Here is an 18,267-nt window from a genome sequence, read left to right as displayed (position 1 = left end):
GTACATGTACATTGTGTGCTCCACTGTTCAGGACTATGTTTCAGCTCTAATGCCAAACTCTTGCTCACAGAGAAGGCTTTCTTTCACTTATGGCAAGTCTGCAGTTTTGGAGCTTCACTGTTCACTGGTAAGACAGAAAGAACAAACCTCTTAGCAGTGCCTTCTTCTTTTTCCGTTTAATATATTTGGAATTTATTGTATTTTATTCTGTGTTTATTTTATGTTTTAAAGTAAAGCACTTTGGCTACAGCATTACTGATGTCGTTTTAAATGTGCTCTATAAATAAATTGACATGGACGTTGATGTCACTGGGGCCCAAGTGTAGCTATTATAAAAATGGCTATGGACACTTCTCAGCTCATAAGCAAAAACGGAGTTTGTTTAAATGAGCATATTCACTGCTTGCTGCATAGTTCTTCATCTACCAGATTCAATTTTGGCTTTTGCACTGTGAGACTTTCTATATATTGATAGTTTGGAACAGCCATGTTCACCCATAGCAGTCATTTCCTTTAATGCCACATTAAATTCCCATGTTGTCCTTGTCACAGCTTCTTCTGCTCCTTCTTCTTCTGAACCGGAATATATTTTGTCTCTCCCTGGCTACTTAAAGGGGAAAATGATTAGGTCTGTGTCCGCATGTTCTGAGGATGGAAGTGCAATCCATGTGAGAGTGCCATGTGCATATATTCTGAATGGCTAAAGGACACAGTACAGAAAACAATACATTTCAGTAGTGTAGTGGGATTCTTACATAAGAAATTATATATGGTATGTAGTAAAATTAAACGCTTTACCCGAGGCACACCCATTTTCTTTAATGGATTTTCTTTTGGGTACTCTGGTTTCTAAAATATCAAAGATAGGCAGGGTTGGTGGGCCAGTTCCTGAAATTTAGCCTTTTGTATAATCGTATAGACATCTTTGACTCCTTGAAAATGCCTGTATAACACTTTGAGTTCAAGACTTAAAGTCTTAAAAAAATGTTCACATATATATTTAGACATATTCACATTGATTTTAATCTGTTTACTTTATGGGAGATTTTGTCAGGTTTCTACCTTATGAAGTCCTAGTAAAGATGTCTAAAGAGTTCTTTGCTAATGAATTGATCTTTTAAGGAAGGTGCAAACAGCAAAACTACTCAATAATTAGAGCAAGAACATGAACAGTTAGAGTTTTTTTTATGGATTTAATGTCAGCTGCACATTTAAGATGTTCTGTTATTTATGTAAACATAGTTCATTAGGTGAAAAGGTGATGGGTCCTGGGAGACTGTAGCCAGCAGGAGACACAAAGGACCTGGTATGTAAAAGAAAGAGTAACATTATTTAGAAGTAAACACTTTCCCCTCTTTTAACAACCTACATAAAATAAAAATCCACTGTTTGGTTTGGGGGATGTTTGCTTTTCCTCATTTTTTACTACACTTAAGCAAATATTTGGGAATGCTTTATGTGGTATTTTGTTTATTTCCCTGTTTTATGTTTAGCCTCTTGAGTCATGTTGAGAATTTACAACATTAAATTGAAAATGTGCATCACTTGATGGCAGACTTCCTAATTTCATATGAAAATTGTTTTAGATGTCTATATAGTGGTTTAGGAAAATAGCTAATGTAATCCTCAGGTGCTTTAGAAGAATATAAAATCACTTACTAATTTTTTGAAAATGCAGCCAGGTCACAATAAATCATTAGTAGCTTTTTGACTTTAAATGTGGCTGCAGTTTACATGTATGTAAGATGAACACAGCTGTACTGAATTTTAATTTTCAGTCAACCTGCTCTTTATGACCTGCACTCTTTTACCAAAATAAGCCTCTTTTTTCATTATTTTACCTTTTACTGTCACAGATGAAAAACCCATTTCCAAATGCATTCATCCATCCATCTATTTTCCCAGCTTACTTTTTCCATTACAGAATCATTAGTACTTTAATGCAATTTAAACAACAAAAAAAAAATTGTAAATTACAAAACTCGTAGCACACCTGCCTAGTTTTAATATAGAGATGACTAAAAAAAATCCCCAAATTCTTCCTAGCAGCTGGGCATCATTTTCTTGAACATTTTCTGAGTTTCATTAAACGCGGCTCAAGCTAATGATTCTTTTTAAAGATGGAGTCATAATGTAAAGTGCAGTCATTACTGAGGCATTCTTTCAAGCAAAGACTTAAACAGAAAGGAATGGTTTGATACTGTGTGCTTTTTAATCAGTCATACGCAAAACACTGCTGCCTGAAATCAGTTACCGGGGACATTCAATGGCAGTGGAGGCAAACAAATTATTTCAAGAATGGAATGTTTTCAAAGCAGGACAGATTTTTTTTATTTATCTAAATCTTGCCTGATAAGTTGGTCCATGCACTTTGTTTTCTTAACTCCCCACTTTTGTTTCTTAACGTGTATTGATTTACCTTTGAGTTATGAGACAGACACAAGGGTTCAAGCACGACCAAGCCAGCAATTAATGACAGCTGAATTTTTTTATGCACATTCCCTTTAGAAGTTCACTACAGCATGTACTATTACTGTATTACTGTACTGGCCTCACTGAATCTCCAGCAAGATAAACACCTTCATGCAGCAACTCTCTGAACCACAAAATGATGTTGAGAATATTTAACTGTGAAACTGTAAATACTAATAAGTACTTGTATAAGCATCATTTGCAAACATATGGTAAGAGCAGAAGCATTTTATAACTAATAGTGTAACAGCCAAAAGCTCAGTAAATTTACATGTTAAAATTGTCACGTCACCCTCAATGATTTTCTTGGATGCAAACTTGTGTCTTCACCCCAAAGGGGGAGAACCCAACCTCCAACACCTTTAATAAATAAAGTAATGAGAAGTTCAGCAAGATGACACCTTTCATTGGCTAATTGAACAGATTACAATATGCAAGCTTTCAAGGCAGCTCAGGCCCCTTCTTCAGGCAGATTGTAATATAGAATCTGGAGTTCCCTGTGTTCATATAGGCACTAGGACAGAGACAGCATTGGAAAACCTAAGTGGGTCACCTTCAAAAAAAAATTAACAGATCTCTCCAGCCTAAGATTCATTTAGCAGGTGATGAGAATAATGCATAATTGTTTAAGCAGGTGAGGAGAACAATGTACAGTCAATACTGTCTCTGTCCTAGTGTCTAAATAAATACAGGGAACTCCAATTTCTGTATTACAACGTGTTTGAAGAAAGGGCCTCAGATGCCTTGAAAGCTGGCATCTTGTAATCAGTTCAGTTAGCCAATAAAAGGTGTCATCTTGCTTGACTTCTCATTGCATCCATAATGGCTAACACAGTACAACACCCTACTACTACAAACAAATAAAGTAAAAATTGAACTGCATGTTAAATTGCTTCTGCACATTGTCTAAATAATGAGAATGTGGAAAGACTGTAAACCGGTAAATTCTTTTCAGAGGTTGCTTTTAGTATGCCAGCACTGTCCATCTTGTATTTATAATTAATGTTCGGATTCAGCGGGTTGAAAATGGATGGATGGATGTTCCTTCTACCTTTTCTTTCCAAATGCTTGCAATTTTTTTAAGATTATCCAATCTTTTTTGGAATAGTTTGTGCTGTGCCTCAGTATTTCCTTTATATTCATCTGGGAATTGCATAAGAAGTTCTACTTTACAACCTAAATTAGAGGTTAAAAGATGTTCAATTCCCTTGCCTGTTATGGCTGGGCATACCCATTAGTTACAGTTTAACCAGATTCTTTTTGTACAGGCAGTGCTCCCAACACATCGCCCTCATTGATTTCCTGGGATGCAAACTTGTGTCTCCGCCCATAGGTGGCATACACAACAGGTCAGGTGAGGTTGGGGAGCATGCACTGGTATAGCGTCTTGCCGCACCCACCACATGACGAAACAGCTTGTAATTCTGGTTGACCACCCCAAGGCAGAAATGCAGTACAGTCCCACCATCTGGAAATGGCCATCTACAGTCGACCCTTGATATACGACCGGCCTGACATGCAAACAACTTGATTTACGGCCAGAATTTTTGTTTTGATTTACGACCAACATCTTGCGTTACGACCTGAATGCGGTCACGTGTATCCGCTTGTAAACAAACAGCCGAGAGCGTTCGTAAGCGTCAGTCGGAGCCCAGATACATGTATTTGTGGACGTAATTTCGGTCAGTGCAGTGATTTATATAATTTATTTCGATAATTGCTAAGGAAGGAAGAGAAAGTAACAAAGGCAAAGAAGCGATCACAATCGAAACGAAGAAGGAAATTGTGCAGAAATATGAGAGTGGTGTTCGTGTGACCGATCTCGCTAATATGTACAGCATGTCGAAATCCAGCATTTCGACAATTTTACAAAGAAAAGATTTGTATAAGGAGGCTCCTTCCAAACAATAACCACCTTCTATTTCATTCTCCTCCTCATCCTCCCTTCCTGCAGCCCAAAGATGTCAAATTAAATGGTGAGTACAGTATGAAATTGTTGTTTCTGGTAGGCTAGGCACTTTTTATAACTTTTTGGTTAGTACATTAGAAAAATTATTGGTGTTTTGGTAAATTATGCACATTATACAACCCTTTTTTATTATGAAAAGGTTAAGTAAGTGTTGCTGTGGGAGGTTCGTAACGCATTATGCGTATTTCCATTATTTCTTATGGGAAAAATAGTCTTGACTTACAACCAACTTGAGTTACAACCAGCCCTCACGAACGAATTGAGTTCGTGAGTCAAGGGTCCGCTGTATTTTCCTCAGCCAGGTGTTACGTGGTCGTCCCCTTGGCCTGGTCCAACAGTGAGGATCCTTCGAGCCAGAGCACCCTCAGGGAATCGTGCCACAAGGGTGTAATGCCATAACTGATGCTCCCTCACAATGCAGATAATATGCCTCATACAGCACTCCACGATCAACTGCTCATTCAACACAAAGGCAAACCAGCAGTACCCAAGGATTCTCCGAAGAGACACAGTACCAAAGGAGTCCAGTCTTTGTCCCAGGTCACTGGATACAGTCCATGTCTCGAAACCATATAGCAAAACAGGAAGCAACAGGACTCTGAAGTCTTGGACCTTCATCCTTTTGCAAAAATATCGGGAGCACAATACACCCCTTTCCAGCGACCTTGTGACCCCCTATGCCCTCCCAATCTGCCTACTGACTTCAAAGGAAGAGTCACCAGAGACATGAATGTCACTGCCAAGTTAAGTAAACCTCTTGACAAGGTCGATGCTCTCTCCGTAGGCAGACACACTGCTGATGGCTGTGATCAAGAGGTCATTAAAGTCCTGGATCTTGGTTTTTATCCAGGACACTCGCAAGTCCAGACATTTAAGACTCCTCGCACAGTCTCTCAAGAGCCCCAATCAGAGCCTACATTGATTTTGCAAAGATCACAGCATCATTCACAAAGTCAAGATCAGTGAATCTCTCTTCACCAACAGATGCCCCACAACCGCTGGACCTCACAACCCTGCCCAACACCCAGTCCAAGCAAGCATTGAACAGAGTAGGACCAAGAACACACCCCTGACGAACCCCCAGAATCAACTGGGAAAAACACAGAGGTTCTTCCTTCACTCTGCACAACACTCACAGTACCAGTTTACAGGCTGGCCATGATCTCCTGCAACCTTGAGGGGATCCCACAGAGTCTCAAGATGTTCCACAAGGCAGTTCAATAAACTGAGTAAAAAACCTACCATGATAAATATGCAACAGCTCTAACAAACAAAGTAAAAATGGAATTGCATTTTGAATTGCTCCTGTGCATTGCCTAAATAAAGAGAATGTGGCATCAGTGTAAACCAGTACATTCTTTTCAGTGGTTGCTTCTAGCATGATAGCACTGTCTAGCTTATATTTATAATTAATGTTCTTCCTGCCTTTATTATCCAAATTTTTTGAATAGTTTGTGCTGCACTTCCGTGTTTCCTTTAGTTTCATCTGGAAATTATGTAACCCGTGCCCACTTTAGAATGTAAATTACAAAGAAATGCCCAAAGCACAAATCCCAAGGGAACTCCACTGATGACGTCACTATATTTTGGGCATTCTCTTCTCATTTGCACTCTTTGCCTATAGTCTACTAACCAACTTGAAAAACAGCCTTGAAAGCTTATACTGATGAAAAGTCTTGTGGTTTCTAAGTTAATCTTCTGTGTGGAAACATATCAAACTTGTTTTGAAAGTATAAGTAAATTATGTGATATGGCTTGTTTCTGTCTGCTACTCCAGTTTCCTGTTTACAAAAGTGTAACAGGTTGTTTTCTTATGATCTCCTCTAATGAACCAAGACTAGCTGTTATTTAGTTCATTATTTTCATATAAACAGTGTTCTGATTTATTTATGTTTTTTTATGATTTTTCCCATTTATGGATTGAAATCACATTTCCAACTTTGTAGCCTGATACATTACCTGCCTGGAAACACTGCAAACATATGCCTAATAATGGTTATACATAATGTCTTTCCTTTCGTTCAACACTGGTAACACTCCACAAATTCTGAGAGTTTTATTATTTTGTTGATATGATACAATTGTCAGCCTAAAGCCTAAATGCTATCTCACTGTTCTGTTTTTATTTCACATTTTTTTCTTCTACAAGAGACAGATATATATATATATATATATATATATATATATATATATATATATAGTATAAATATGTTGGCGAAATATGTATTTGATTAATTTGCTATTTCCTGCAGTTTATAATAATTGTTTTTCTTGTACATCTCTAAGGCTTCCTAAATTTGCTTCAACTTTTTTTTTTGTATCTTTTAAAATTTTAATTCCTTTTTGATATCAAGCTGTAAATTATGGTATCCCTTTATGTCAGACTTTTTTAAAAATAATTTTTGCAGTGTGATCTTTATAGGCTTAGGCTTTTAATAATGTATTTTTCTTCTCTTTAGGCCATTTCTTTATCCATTTTATTTTATTTCCTTTAGGAGGATACTTTCTTGAACTTAGCTAAGAATCCCTTTTAAGTGACATCATCTGTTATCCATAGTGGGTATATTTTTATTTTTCTATCCCGTGTCTCTATATATTTCTTCATTCCTAAAACATCTGCTTTCCATAGATAAAGCATCTTTATTCAGGTGTGCAAATGTGTGTTTTGAATAACAAATTCGTGTTTAATCATATTTTGATTACTGCTGCTCTTATTGAGTCTTAAAAAAATCTAAAAGGTGTTACCCTATGTTGGGCTTTTGGACTGATTGGCGGAAGAAACAATCATTTGTCATGAGTATCATTCCACTTTCCTTCCCATAACTTCCAATTCCCAACTTCACCACCATTTTTTGGCACATATGACAAACTAACTTAATTCAAAGTGATTATGACCTCTTTGTTTTTTATTTGACAATCTTTTTGAGACTTCTGTCTTTCCAGAAAGATATATATCCTTTGATATTATATAGCACTCCATCACTTTTGTTTGCATATGATTCAGTAATTGCTACAATGTTGCAGAACCAAACCATGCTCATGTATTTTGTTTCTGTTGCCGGTCACATTAAGGCTTAGATATTTTGGAAAACAAATTTTTGTGTTTTTTGCTAAGGTCGTTTGGTCCTGTATGATTGAATTTTGCTTTCCTCACAAATAAAGGCTTTTATATTTTTCTAAAGATCTTCACTTGTAAAATATTTGTTTCTTTTTCTTGTCAGCATCACACTTAAGTCTTGTTGCATTTTGTAAATAGTGCCTCTAGTACACGTGGGGAAATTGGCTATTTAGTAAGTAATACCGGTTTCCTTCATCCAGATATCCTTTGTGTTTTGTTAGTATTCCACACTTCATGTGACATGCTACTAAGTAATTAAACAAGCTGTTAATTCTCACCAGACCACAGGAGTCATTTGCAAGATCATTCAAATTGTCTTGTTCAGGAGTCTGTTCTTGTTCCCATTAGGAATATGTGCTTTGCTCTTGAAACATCTGTCTTTTCATTTAACAACTTCTGTTATTTTTTTGAGGGTTGTATAGATGTATTATACTCTATGAGTTTTAGATTCAGAGACTTTGTTTTCCTTCTGCAGTCACAAAATACACTAAAAGGTTAATAAGAAAAATGGAATTATCACAATAGGTTACTTCAGTTGTAGGATGCCATTCAGCTCAGAACAATCTGCTGCCTTGCATCAGGTATCTGCTACATAAGGTCTGGAACCCTCTAATCTTAAATTCATAATTCATCATTGTTTGCATTTGTAAATTATACAGTGCCTGTCTTTGGAGGCAGTAGCTCAAGTGCAACATTATCTGTTCTTTTATGTAAGAGTTTTGCTGGGTTAGTAAGTAAGTGTGTCCATTTTTTCCATATCAGTCAGATACCACATACATTCTACATGCTTGCTTGATTATTACTGCTTTATGTGCATTGTTCATGTTGTATCTTATATCATGCCTCAGCGTATGATTTTTTAAAACATTTGCATACCTTTCTGAAAGCATGTTTTCACTTTGTCATTATGGGTTATTGAATTAACATTGATAGGCAAAAATGACAAACTTAACCATTTAAAATTTAATCTACAACACAAAGCATGTAAAAAATACAGGGGTCTGAATACTTCCTAAATCCATTGGATGTATTCATGTTGAGCAAGCTCTGTATGAACACATGCATTATACATGTGTGTGCATTGAAGTGAACATCTGCGTGAAAACATTTATTTGCATTAAGTCAACTTGGTTGCTGCCAGCATGGAGCATAGCTCACAGCAGAAGCGTAGCAACAGGACAGGCAAGGCAGACAATTGCCTGGGGCTCCCAAACCAGGAGGGGGCCCCTGAGGGCATCCTAAAGGAAGTGGTACTCATTGCAAATCTGTGGAAAGTTCCCTTTGAGTATAGCATCAACACCCTACAACTACACAGTTAGAGACCCCCTCTAGGTGTGGCCCTACCTCTATTGCATCAGTGATTGTGATGAATATTACTTTTTCAATAACATTAAATGTAATCATCTTATCACTGTTTTCTTAATCCTGAAAAAAAAATTTCATGTCTAGGAGCAAAAAACAAATAATAATAATAATAATAATAATAATAATAATAATAATATTGTTGGCGGCACGGTGGCGCAGTGGGTAGCGCTGCTGCCTCGCAGTTGGGAGATCTGGGGACCTGGGTTCGCTTCCCGGGTCCTCCCTGCGTGGAGTTTGCATGTTCTCCCCGTGTCTGTGTGGGTTTCCTCTGGGTGCTCCGGTTTCCTCCCACAGTCCAAAGACATGCAGGTTAGGTGGATTGGCGATTCTAAATTGGCCTTAGTGTGTGCTTGGTGTGTGGGTGTGTTTGTGTGTGTCCTGCGGTGGGTTGGCACCCTGCCCAGGATTGGTTCCCTGCCTTGTGCCCTGTGTTGGCTGGGATTGGCTCCAGCAGACCCCCGTGACCCTGTGTTCGGATTCTGCGGGTTGGAAAATGGATGGATGGATGGATGGATAATATTGTTAAGTATGGCAATGCTGACTAGGAGAAGAAACCAATGGCCTGAAGTCAATCATCCAGCTGGAGATAACAGCTTGAATGTGAATACCTTGCAGCAAACCAGCTATACTATGAAGGCACAGAAGCAATTAAAAACACTTAAACGATGATGAAGTCAGTACTCGATGTAAGTTCAAGTTGATCTCTACTAGTCAAGGGCATGTTTAAATATTGTGTGTCCTACAGCAGGTACAGCTGGCAGTACGGATTGGTTCACCTACCAAAAACATACAGTTAACTTAGAGTTGGTCAGGAAAATGCATGCTTTGAATGAACCTGATAGTGATTACGCATATTGAAAATTGACTGTTTGTTTAGACAGTTTGACCATTTATGATTTGGCTTCAGTCTCTGTGGTCAGTGCACAGCCAAAATCAGCAGTACTAATTTAATCAGAGGATTAGTGGGTAGCAGTGAGATAAGGGTTTATGAAGTCAATATTGAATCCTTTAGCACCCAGGTCATCAATTCAGACCCAAAACAGATGCTCTGCACTTAGCTGCATGTCTGTCGAAGCTGAGAAGAAAGTGCTCATAATTGGTGACTCTGTATTAATTTAGACTTGTGTTAAAATAATGGTAACAAATTTTCCTATGTCAGAACATGGGGTGATTTGGAGGGCCACCAGAGTCTCTAGAAGCCCCTCTGGCTCACTGTAGTCATTAATAATCACACCACAACAATAAATAATGGAAGAAGCAAACGTTTTGTCCAAAATAACACTACCGCTACTTCTCAGCCTGAAGTAAGCATTCCATTGTTAATAATTGATAAATCATTTGAAATTCTGTTTCATTTTCTAAATTCATTTATTTAATGTGACACATATGGTGCAGTGCATTAATTTACTATGTACTTTGTACACAAGTATTTTGTTAATCTCAAAACTAAAAAACATCAGAGACTTAGATGAATGTGCCAGGCAGCATGCAAAGGGAGGTCTACATCCCCTACCCTTGATAATCCTTTGGCATTAGCTTACGTCTCTGAAATACACCAGTGCAGAATCAGCAAGCATTATACAGTATCTGCTATGTGCTTAACTTGAATGTTGTATTGCACAGTGTTATAATCAACCATTCAGTCATCAGCCATTCAGTCAATGTTTGTAAATGTTAAGAAGCTCACCACGAGGTCTCATGGGATTAAGACAGGATCTCCCAGTCTATGTAATCACATGACATGTAGGTAGTTATATATTTCAAGCTAAACCTAACTTCATTCAGTTAATAATTCAATTGCCTAGTGAGAAGGCATTCTAATCTATTAAATGAAATAATTTTACCTGTGTTTTTAACAGCCTCTAGTGCAAGGGTTCCCAAAGTGGTCGATATTGACCCCCTGGGGTCGATTTGAACTTTCTAGGGGTCGATAGTTTCAATGAAAAAATTTGGGGGTCAACGACAGCAAAAATAGACCCCCTTACTACTGCTATTTGTTTGTTACTTCAAAATATCTATTCCAATAGGTACCTAATTAAGAAGTAAAATCATTTAAAAAAAGCACATTACATACCAAATTTGCGAACGAAAAGGTAAAATGTGTCATTAAAAGAGTCACACGTAAGAATGCATGAAAATACATGTAGCACAAACATGTCTGTTCATTGTCTTATCGAACATATCAAAGCAAGTGCGGATATGAAAAACCATTACATGTAATTAGGGGGTCGACGGTTTTAAAAGTTTTTGGTAAAGGGGTCTGCGGCTGAAAAAAGTTTGGGAAGCCTTGCTCTAGTGTGTTCTTAAATCTACAGAAATCTATATTAGATTTAAGTTAGCACACTTAATAAAAACAATTATTACAAAACCTTTTTTCACAAAACAAATGTATATTACAAAGCAAACCATACTGTTTTCTTCTTCCGGCAGACATATACAACTGAGATTCATTACCTACATCTAGCCCTTCTGAAAAGAACTTTTGTGTTTTAAATTTAACAAATGATGATTTGCACTTTACATATCAAGGTGGAAAAAAGTAGAGAACAGTGTTGTTAATAACAGACTCAAATTGATACACCTAAATTTATAACAAACAGATAAACGTATCTTTGTGACTGCCACAGCAACAATCACACTGAACGCCTTTATCAAATTAGCAGATTGCATTTGAAGCCATTGCCATACCAGCCATGCAATTTGTGAATGTCTAATCTGAAACAGGAAAACAAAACATATGAGTTTACATGCTTTGGCAGTTCACTAACATAAACAATAATGTCATACAAACTCCAATAGAACTTCCTAAAATACGAACCACTAATTTCATCCTGGGTGGCCTTATTACTCAGAATTCCAGGTTTGACTATTGGCCTTGGCACTACCTATAGGAAGTCTACACACTCTCTCCTGGTTTTTATTTTTTCTTGTTTTTTTCTGTGGAAACTTAGTTTTTTTCCTACATCCCAAAATGGGCACATTAGGTTCACTGTCTTAGAATGAGTCAATGTGTGTGCATGTGTGTAAATGTGATCAGCATTAGGCTGATGTTCCATTCTGGTCTAGTTTCCACCTTATGTCACGTACTTCCAGGATATGCTGAGACTGTGAACTTAATAATTGAGTTAGATGAAATTTTTAACCAAGCTTTGGATCCCTTGTAATTATATGAAAAGTCTTTCTACATTCTGTGTCTTTAATAAGGCAAACTAGAAATGTTCAAGCATTGAATATGAATCATACATAAAACTAATTTCACAGTTCATGTATCTTTGTTTCCAAACTTTTAGTGAAAAGCCAAGCAAAATGACACCTTTTATTGGCTAACTAAAAAGATTACAATATGCAAGCTTTCGAGGCAACTCAGGCCCCTTCTTCAGGCAAGATACTACAAACTTTTAGTGTAATTCAAAGCAAAAATACTTCATACAAAAATTAAGAGAAAATGTGATGATATACACACAAAATAACTTCTTGACTATGATGTTTCTGTTTCAGGCACACATATGTATTTGTGAATGTACATTAATACGTACTGTACTTTCTGAAAACTGTTTGCCTCATACCTTTCCCTTTTTAGATAAACTGTCTGTCTTTCTGTCTGAGGTTAGTCTAAAGTTAAAAGTCAGTTAAAACACGGCGTTGGGAATAATACATTAACATATTAGCTTATAGGAGATAAAACAGAACCTTCTGTTATCTATGTAAGCTACAGTATGTGAAACTAACATTCTATTCTAGCTCAGCAAATACTTATGTAAATGTAATATTAACATTAACTTACTGGGATCAGCACCTACAAAGGGCTTAGAGCTCAAAACAATTTCACATTTTTTAATTACAGATTAAAAAAAACTAACTTCCTGTGAAGGTGCAAGTTGACTCCATAGTGCTTGGCAGCTTGAATCCATGACCATTGAAAAGAAACCAAGGATGAAATGGGCAAACAAGGACACACACATAGACAGCAAGAGGTAGGTGCAAATGCTTTGTGCTTTATTTACCAACAATAAAGTGCAGTGCTTCAATAGATAAACCCAAAACAATTAAAAAAAGTACTTTGAATTAAAAAACAATAATCCAATGATAAAATCAGAATAAAGCCGTGCGGTCATCAAGGCATACTCTTTTTCCACCTGAGGCCAGAACATCTTTCTTTCCATCTCCCCAGCTTACCCAACAGGTCACTCAGCCCAGATGTGGCCCTCACTTCTGGATCCTCTCCTGGTTGCCTCCTTCAGCATGTCCTGGACTGCTCAGTGCCGGCTGCCAATCCATCTTCCGCAGCACTCTCCTATCATCTTTGGGATCCCTAAGAAGGACACCACCATCATAACTGTTCCTCCATTAATTCACTGGGTGATGATCGGCCCCTGAAGCACCATTTACTCGCTCCTCAGCATGGCTACCAGCCACTCTCTTTTTCTTCGATTTTGCCAAGTAGGCTTCCTTTTATGCACTGCTCAGGTGCAGATGCAGCCATCACCTGCTCTGAGGTGTGAACCATCCACGTTTGCACATGAAAGTGTAATCAGCCATTCATCCCAATCAACCTTGGAGTGGAGCAGAACATGCACATGCACCCACCTGGAGCCTGCATGTTCTAGAACTTCTGATTATTTTTTACAATGCACAGAGCCATAGACCTCTCTACTCACACTTCTTTAGGAATTGAATGGTCAAGACATATATTTTTTCATTCAAACTTAGAGCATTCTGATCTTGGCTTTATGAAGGAACCATCTTTTCTTTTTCTGCATACAGGAGATTTAGCAGTGTTTCATGTACTTCTTGGCCTATGAGACCAGAGGCTGAATTTAAGGGAATACTCCCCACCCAAAACAGGGAAAGTAAGTCACGAGGGACTGGGCCTTTAAATTGAAGACCCACCTCTACCCCTCATTCATTGGTCAAGAGTCCTCTCTTCAGTTCAATAAGTCAGTCCCTTGTGGCTTGTGTTTCCTGTTTATGATGTGTGCTGATTTTTCTGGAACCATTTATTTAACAATATTTTAGCAAAAATACACGTGGTTTGCATATTGTGAGTAAACAACTGTATAACTGACATGTGGATTATGCAACAAAAGTAACTAACATATAAAAAATAATTTTCAAGTCGAAGATTTCTTAAAAGCTTATTGGTTGATGGTGAATGATTTTCTTGAAATGACAGAAACCCAAAGATATTAGATTGAGCTTCAATTGCATTTCAGGTGCTCACAGAATATAATCATCAGATAAGCTTGGACCTTCTAGGCTCTTTTGTAGGGTGGGTGCCTACAAATGTTACATACTAAACAACTGTGCATGCTTGCCTAATTAAAATGCTCTTACTGAGGAAGAAACCCAAACACACCTCTACAACAAAATACAAAAAATGCATTGAAAGACGACTAGCAAAGTAAAGAACAAAATATGCAGAGCAACAATATTCTCTAAAAAACATAGACAAAATACAGGACACAGAACAGAAAAAGCAGCAAAAATAATCTCACCCACACAAGAAAAAAATATTGATGATATCAAATTCTCCGTATGATCACAAAAACTCAAGCATTTCTTCTAAGGTCAGAAAGTGGTCAGCATGACATCACATTGTACTTCAAGAGTATAAAGACCTCCCAAATAATGTGGATTTGCTATCTTAAAAATGAAGAACACAGAAATAAATTACCAGTCAAATAAAGATGAAGTGAACTAGCAAATCTTTATAAAAGTGTGAAGACAATGTCAATTGACTGTTGGGGTTAATATTATGTAGCTCTCTTTCCTGCATCATTCCTGAAAATGTGTTTACTTTTAATTCCTGTTCATCTGTGATGTTTACAAAGCTTTATTAAGCTTTGAATCACTTGTTATTTCTTTTACTTGATTTTTCAGCTTTTGATTAACTTCCTCATTCAGAACATGAAAATAAAATAAGCAACCTTTTCAAATAACTAATGAAACTTTTTTCAGTAGAGCATTCATCTTTCAGTAAAATATTACATGATTGATTTTCTTTCCCACTGTTCACACAGACTGGTAAATTAGCCAAACAGGCCAACAAAAACTTTCTGTTTCCTAGGCTAACAATGATAAGGTGCCGTAAACTGCTGAAGAACTAGGACAAAATAGTTGAGTAATCCAAAACCAAACACATACAGTAGAAATTCTGAAATGAAAATAAATAGGTAGTGTTTTCCAGGCTATGAATTTTTAAAACAAAATCCGGGGAAGCATTCTGAACATTACAGTACAATAAAAAAGCTAAAAGAAAATGAAATGTAAACAAAACTCCAGTGATGACTTCATCACAGAGCTATCAGAGAGCAACATGAGAACATCTTTTATGACTTTCTAAGGTACACAATCACTAGAATTCTAGGTGGAAGGTGGGTGGGCAAAGTCATTCTTTAATAAATAAACCACACATTCCCATTTTTTTTCTGATTGTGATGCATTAGTGTACATTCTCATCTCCAAAGTTTCACTATATAAGTAAGATCAAAAGACGTATGAAAATATCAAAAATAAGGCAAAAAATTGTATAACAGTAACTCACAAGTCCTAATCCACAATCCCAAGGCAAAATCCAGAGTCAAATTCCACAAAATACAGTAGTCACAATTGATTGCACAGTCCACAGGGCAATGAACCACCAAAGGACCAACTTCCCAACCTGACATATTGTATATAGGCCAAAGGCAGTCCTTCAGTTATGAAATCAGGGTGGCCTCGTCTCTTGATGACCCCCCCCCCCCCCCCACAAAAAAAACATAAAGAGCATAAGAGAACATATCATACATGGATAATAAAGAATAAACAGAGCAGTTTTAACAGAAACATAAATTACCAAAAAGTTATATTTTACAAAAAACAAGGTGTCAAAAAAGAAAATAAACATATGACAGGAAAAACGCCCTGGCTGAAACATGACATAAATTCAGGGGAAAATACACAAACTAAGAGAAAGAAACGTTCACCCTGTCTACCTGTTATCATGGCTGACTAATTAACTAACTGTTATGGCCATGGTGGAAAACAGTAACTTGAAAAGACATAATTAAAATGGCTTTTACTTAATGAACCAGGGGCCACATGTATAAATGGTGTGTATGCCCAAAAATGTTGTGTATGCCCGTTTCCAAGCTCACATTGCGATGTATAAAAACTAAACTTAGCATAAAGCCATGCACATTCTCACACCAGCTTAAACCATAGCGTGCACAAGTTTTCGACTTGGTTTTGCAAACTGGCAGCAGTGCTACTGTTCCTGGGTGGCATTCCTTTATTTTTTAGATTCACATCCCTTTCACGGCTTTATTAAATAAACTGACATTAACCACATATCGTTTTTAGTTTGATTAAGGTATGTGATTATAATCAACCCATAACCATATAATGGTGTACGGAATGGATAGATAGATAGATAGATAGATAGATAGATAGATAGATAGATAGATAGATAGATAGATAGATAGATAGATAGATAGATAGATAGATAGATAGATAGATAGATAGATAGATACTTTATTAATCCCAATGGGAAATTCACAAAAAAAAAATAAAAAAGTAAAATCTTATTTGAGATTGAGTTTACATTCCCCAGAATCACAGAAGGCACCGAAGGCTTGAAACGCCACTTTCTCGCAAGCCGCTTCTTTTTTAGCTTAGTGCCGGCTCTGCTGCCACGATACCGCCTTCTTACCTCGTCGGGTAAATATGGAACCACACCGGCACTGGCATTTGTTCTCAGCGCCCGAAGTTGAGTACTTGAATAGGCGAGTCTCGGCGTGTTAAAATCCATGCCCACGTTGTAAAAGTAAGTGTGTCCAGGGAAGGAATCCACATAAAATAAAGTGGTAGGAGTGATCAATAAATAAAAATAGAAAAATAAAAGTAGAAAAGTACACATACATATACAGTCATACACGGAGCTGCTGAAAAGGCTGCCACTCACGGCGGCGCCGGTAAGGAGACTGAATGGCCAAACAATTCCAAATACTACAGCTGCTTTAGTGTTGTTACTCTCAGTGCACCACCCAGAGTATTTTAACCCACTGTATCTGAGTGTGGAATGCAGCTGATTGGAAAGCTCTACCACAAATTGTGTGTGGAGAGAATTCTCGGGGTACAGCTTTTAGCACACGCTGCCTCAGCCATGCGCACAGTCTATTTGAACTTCCTCCATTCGGGAAATGCTTCAGAGCCTTTTCTTCACAAACCTTGCAGTTCAGAAACATCTCAAGAAATATAAATACACCCAATCAATCCATCAAGTGCTCCCGGTAGAACTGCGTGTACTTATAAGTACAATAATCTCACTGCATTGCATTACAGTTGCATTACAGTTGTAATATTGCACAACCTGAGCCACTTATGTTTTCATATTGTATATTTTTCATTTTTTTATTGTATAATTATTGTTGTTTTTGTTATTTTACCATTTTATAGGAAAATAAGTTTATGGAGGATTTGTGTATTGAATCTCATTGTACCATACACTAACAATAAAGGACTTTAACTCAATTCAATAGATGACAGTATGTATTTACATATGATGACAACTGGCACCTAAGTCAATTTAGATTTCTAGGCACAATCATCATGGAGCAATTGATATTGTTTTTCAGATGAAATGCAGTAAAGTATATATATTACATAATACAGGTACATTTTTAATATCATTTAAATAATGTATACTGTTATTAAATGTGTGGACAAAGTGGAAAGCGGTAGTGATGAACTGGCGCCCCATTCAGGGATTGTTCCTGCCTTGTGCTGTATGCTTCCTGGGACTGGCACGACCTTGGATGTATAGATAGATGGAATAATTAAACTTACTACAAAGATATTTCAATGTTCCTTAAAAGTTTGGAAGAATCTGCTTTCTAAGCTTACAGATGGCTTGACATTTATTAAAGAGCTGATTGTGTGGTGATTGGTTACTTGGAGAAAGAAAAGGAAAGACAGGACTTGGGGGTTAGTATGTTTGAAGAGGCAGTACTGCTGCAATAAATTATTTTATTGAGGGTTGTGCACAGCATAGCAAGCATCTTGCATGAGGCAGGAACAGTCTCTGGACAGGGCACCAGCTCGTTGCTACCATTGCACCACTGTGGCCCCATGTTTAATACATGCTTTAATTAATTTCATCATGAAAATTATATCAAGTATACATCTTAGTATTTAAATTGTTCCGAGAGCTGTAATATCATTAATGTAATGTATTCTGTGTCCTGTCTGAGGAAGAGAAAGCTTGTTTAAGAAGCAAGTAGTGATTCACACACATAGAGTACTTGGAAGAACACACAGAATACAAAGCATTTAGTGTGCTACTTTAGCTACAATGGGATTTGAG

This window comes from Erpetoichthys calabaricus, chromosome 14 (genome assembly GCF_900747795.2).
Source record: "Erpetoichthys calabaricus chromosome 14, fErpCal1.3, whole genome shotgun sequence".
Taxonomy (NCBI): domain Eukaryota; kingdom Metazoa; phylum Chordata; class Cladistia; order Polypteriformes; family Polypteridae; genus Erpetoichthys; species Erpetoichthys calabaricus.
This window is presented reverse-complemented; position numbering follows the sequence as displayed.